The sequence below is a fragment of the Chlorocebus sabaeus genome, chromosome 2 (assembly GCF_047675955.1).
Source record: "Chlorocebus sabaeus isolate Y175 chromosome 2, mChlSab1.0.hap1, whole genome shotgun sequence".
NCBI lineage: Eukaryota > Metazoa > Chordata > Mammalia > Primates > Cercopithecidae > Chlorocebus > Chlorocebus sabaeus.
The window spans coordinates 3,416,017-3,421,568 of record NC_132905.1 but is presented as its reverse complement, the minus strand read 5'-3'; the positions used below and the strand labels follow the sequence as shown (position 1 = coordinate 3,421,568).

Here is a 5,552-nt window from a genome sequence, read left to right as displayed (position 1 = left end):
ATTTTATTATTGAGGTTTAAGAATTCTTTGTATATTCTAGATACAAGTTCATTATTAAATACATAAAATGCAACTATTTTCTCCCATTCTGTGGACTGCCTTTTCACTTCCTTGTTGGTGTCCTTGAGGCAAACTTCCACTTTGATCAAGTCCACTTCATCCAGCTTTTGTTTTTTGTCATTAGTGCTTTGACGCCAAAGAAACCATTGCCTAACCCAGTATGATGGAGATAAACTCCTATATTTTCTTCTAGGAGATTTATAGTTTTAGCTCTTATATTTCATTGCATGATTCATTTCAAGATAATTTTTTTGCATAATGTGAGGCCGGGAACAACTGCTTTCTTTTGCATATGTATATCTACTTTTCTCAGCAACATTGGTTGAAAAGACCATTTTCCTTCATGGGTTTTATTTTTTGGCACCCTCATCAAAAATCAATTGACCATGAATGTGAAGATGTATTTTTGGACTCTTCATTCTATTCCACTGATCTGTATGTCTATCATAATGTCACTGCCATCATATCTTAATTAATGTACTTTTGTAGTAAGTTTTAAAATTGAGAAATGTGAGTACCCCAACTTTGCTCTTTTTTTTTCAAGTTTGCTTTGACTATTCTAGGTCTGTTCCTTGTATTTCCTAAATACTTACAGTCATTGCTGCTGGATAGAGTGCTATAGATGTCCATTAGCTGTAGTTGGTATAAGTGTGTGAAAGTCTTCTATTTCTTTGTTGATCTTTAACTTTGCTGGACTACCCACTGAAAATGGGATATTAAGGTCTCCAAATACTATTGTTGAATTGTTTATTTTTTCTTTCAATTATGTCAGCTTTTGCTTTGTTTATTTTGAGACTGTATTGCTAGGTACATATCTGTTTATAATTGTTATATCTTCTTCATCAATGGCATCTTTATCATTTAAGATATCTTTTTTGTCCTCAGTATTTGTTTTTCCTTACATTTTTTTCCATCTGATATTAATATACCTACCCCAGTTTTTTTTGATTACTGTTTGAAACCAAGCAGTACGTTCTTTTCATTCTTTTATATTCAAGCTGTTTATTTATTTGAACCTACAGTGTGTGTCTTTTAGGCAGCACATAGCTGGATCAAGTAATTTTATCCATTCTCTTAATCTCTGCCTTTTGACTGTTGTGCCTAATTGACTTTTATACAAAGTAATTACTGATAAGGGAGGATTTACATTTTCCATTTTGCTATTTGGAAATTCCAAAACAGAGGAAAAAAAAGACACACAGATTGTAGAAAACAAGGGTCTGTGTCTCTACATATCTGTTTCTCTTTTGTTTCTCTGTTTTGAGATTCTCACATTTTGTGTTAGATAGATACTTTCTAGTCTACCTTTTAATCCTTTTTCTACTATTTTGTTTACTATTTTCTTTTTTTTTTTTTCCCCATAAAACATAGATATTTTATTCCAGCTCTAGGAAATGGGAAAAAAAAAAAAAAAAACAGAGGGAAACACATCTTTCCACACACCATTCTAATTTAACTGACATTAGTCTGGGAAAGCTAGATCAGAAATATATGTTTATATGTATAAATATGTATGTCTTTATACATACATATATGTATTTTCAGATTTTAATCTCACTGGAGTTCATGTCTTCATTTTTTTTTTTAAATGCCCTTAAAGGTCATCAAATGCAAGCTAATACTTCTACCTAAGTCTCCTCATCAATCATTTAACATTGTTTGCATTGCATTGAGTTTGTCTGTTAACCACTTATGTAATTTATCAAATTGTACATTTGGATATGTAAGGGAAAAACTTGGTTTAAGTAATACTCTATGTATCAGTTACCCATTACATGATTTTTTTCATCATTATTTGCAACATCACACATCTTGTAGTTTTCTATGTAGTCTCTGTATGCAGTCTACTTCAGCTTCTAGTGCTGTACATATCTATATCTTCTGGGTGGGACTGCCCGTGATCCATGAGCTTGGGGTCAGGCATAAACTGTGTTGCACCTGAAGTGGATTCTGATTTGGTCTTCGCTTCAGAGCTGAGTTCTGTTGGCAAGGGCACTGAGTGTTTCAAGACGTCAGTTGTTTTTGCAGGTACTTCTATTTCGACAGAGGATCCTAGCTTAGTTTTTTCTTTATATTTAGGGAGTGACTCTTCTTTGCTGCTTTTTGTCCACAGTGATTTAAGTGCTCCAAAAATTTGTAGCATATATCTTTTTCCCTGTTACCTTAGCAATTATAATGGACTGAACTGGGTAGCAAACAGTTGCTCCTAAAGTGGCCAGTCCCAGAGGATAAGTAATTTTCTTAAACTTGGAACCTTTTCTCGTTGAAACCAAGCCCGCCAATCCTGAAACTGTAATAACTCCCATTTTTGGAAGACAGTCTTGAGGAGGATTCTTCAGATAGACATAAGCATCTTTTCCAAATTGTACTGTATCCATTATCCCATTTTTCACAAAGACATAAACACCCTTGCACCAGCCAATATAACAACCAGTTGCAGTCCGGATGGAAGCAAAGCCCATTTGTAAATGACCAGGCTGCTCTTCAACATATTTAGACTGAAGCGGTGGTGCAGTATATATGGGGAGCTGCTCTGGTTTCACTAGCTGCTTTTTGGATTCCTCTTCTTTGACTGTATGTACACTTACAGATGCATATATTAGACCTGCAGGCATGGTTGTCAGTTTTCCCATCTACTAGCAGGGTGAAAATCCGAAACATTGATGATGGTAAATGCTGGGGAGAACATGGAGCAACAGGAAGTCTCATTCATTGCCTGATGGCCGCCATGTCCACGACCCTTTCCGCCAAGGTTTTCAGACGGAGTTTGTTTACTATTTTCTGTGATATCTTCTTAGTGGTTGACCCAGTGATTACAATTAACATATTAACATATAACAATCTGGTTCACATTAGTATGAGTTCAATTTCAATAATGTACAAATCTTTGCTCCAAGTTTCTCTGTTCCTTCCTTTTTTTTGTACTATTATTGTCATATACATTAAAACTTAATACATTACAAAGCCATAAGTACATTTTTATAATAGATGCTTTATGCAATTGTCTTTTAAAACAGATGGGAAAGAAAAGATTTAGAAGCAAATGTGTATTTATCCTGACTTTCATAACATCTATAACTGCATTTAGCAATTCTTTTTACTTCTTTTATAGTTTTGAGCTACTATCTAGTGACCTTTCATTTCAGCTAAAGAGCTCTGCTTACACTTTCTTGCATGAGGTGTCTACTAGTAACACAGTTTTTCAGTTTAGTTTATCTGGGAGTGCCTTACTACTTTTTTTGGTTGGGGGAGCGATGTTAAGCTGCATATATCTTTTTGGTTGAGTTTTTTACTTTCAACACTTTGAAGATATCATCCCATGTCTTTGGCTTTCACGTTTTCCGACTTTTGTCATCACTTAGCAGTAATGAGTGGAAAGGTTCTCTCCTTTCTCGTGGTCTCAGGGGCAGCCTTTTGGGGAGCAGTAATGAGACACTTCTACAACTTACACTAGCCAAGTGCCAGAGGAGAATAAATAGGGAGCCAGAACTTTCACACTGGATGGCAGGAACTAGACTTCCAGCTTCCTGGTGTCAACAAAGGCCAAGTAGAGAACATAGTCTTCTACCACCTCTTGGTAGTGACAAGACAATACTCTCTCTCTCTCTCTCTCTCTCTCTCTCTCTCCCCTAAAAGATCTGTGCCAGAGAAAGACAGCGAAACCAAGAAGTTTAAATAAGATCCAAGGTGTCATAACATAATACCTGTAATGCGCAGATTTTAACAGAAAATCATTCATCATAGAAAGAACAAGAAGATTTAAAGTTAAACAAACAAACAAACAAACAAAAACACAACGAATCAATGTCAACATCAAGATACAAGAGATGTTAGAATTATCTGACAAAATATTGAATCACTCATGGTAAAAGTGCTTCAATGAGCAATTATAAATAAATTTTAAACAAGTGGAAAAATAGAGTACCAGCAAAAAGAAAAATGGAAGATTTAAAGGAGAACGAAATGGGAATTTTAGAACTGAAAAGTGTGATCAACAAAATTAAAAATTCCATGGCTGAACTCAACAGACGAATTGAGAGGAAAGGAAATATAGTCACACAGTGCATAGCATTTCAGTTAATGACAGACCACATATAAGACTGTGGTCCTGCATGATTATAATGGAGCTGAAAGATTCCTATTGCCTAGTGACATTGTGGCCATTATACTATCATAGCATAACACATCACTCATGTGTTTGTGGTGATGCCAGTGTAAACAAGTCTGCTGTGCTGTCATTTGTACAAAAGTCTAACACATAGAAATACGTACAGTACATCATACTTGATAATGATAATTAACAACTATGTTACTGGCTTATGTATTTACTATTCTCTGCTTTTATCATTATTTTAGAGTATACTGCTTGTACTTACTAAAAAAATAGTTAACTATAAAACAGTCAAAGGCAGGTCCTTCAGGGGGTATCCAGAAGAAGGCATTGTTATCATAAGAGATGACAGCTCCATGGGTATTACTGCCCCTGAAAACCTTCCAGTGGGACAAGATGTGAAGGCAAAAGACAGTGATATTAGTGATCTTGAACTTGTGGAGACCTAGGCGAACATGTGTGCTTGTGTCTTAGGTTTTAACAAAGTTTAAAAAGTAAAAAATAAATAAATAAATAAAAACAAATAGAATAAAAGCTTATAGAGTAAGGATATAAGGAAAATATTCTTATACAGCTGTACAATGTGTTTGTGTTATTATAAAAGGTCAAAAAGTTTTAAAAACATTAAAATTTTGTAAGGTTAAAAAGTTACAATAAGCTAAGTTTAATTTATTACTGAGAACATAAAAATAGTTAAAAATAATTGTTGTGTAGCCTAAGTGTATAGTGTTATTATAAAGTCTCCAGTAGTGTACAGTAATGTCTGATGGCTTCACATTGTCTCACCACTCATTCACTGGCTCACTCAGAGAAGCTTCCAGTTCTGCAAGCACCATTCACAGTAAATAAAGGTGTCTCATTTTTACAATCTTTTATATTTACTGTACCCTTTCTATGTTCAGATATGTTTAGAGACACAATTAATCACCATTGTGTTATAATCACCTACAGTATTCAATACAGTCACATGCTGTACAGCCTCTTGCTCCTTGTAGTCTGGGAGTAAGAGGCTCTACCATGTAGCCAGGTGTGCCATCTTGGTTTGTCTAAGTGCATTCTGTGATATTCACATAATGACACAATTGCCTAAGGATGTGTTTCTGAGAATGAATCCCCATCGCTGAGCAACACGACTGTAATAAGTAAACGGGAAGATCAAAATTATCCAAGATGAACAACAGAAATAAAACAGACTGGGAAAAAAATGAACAGGGCCTCCTGAACCTGTAGGATTATAGCAACAATACATCTAATATCACATTATCAAAGTCCCAGAAGGGGAGAAGAAAAAGGATAGGGCTGAAAAACCCTTCACAACTCATTTTTTAATGTTTCACATAATCAAAGTTTGTTTATATTTGCACCTATATTTGAGATCTTC

General features: G+C 34.8%; 1 pseudogene; it reads right to left on the bottom strand.

The window, feature by feature from the left end:
* Positions 1 to 1,483: 1,483 nt before the first annotated feature.
* LOC140710228 (MICOS complex subunit MIC27 pseudogene) lies at positions 1,484 to 2,812 on the bottom strand (annotated as a pseudogene).
* Between the last annotated feature and the right edge of the window lie 2,740 nt (positions 2,813 to 5,552).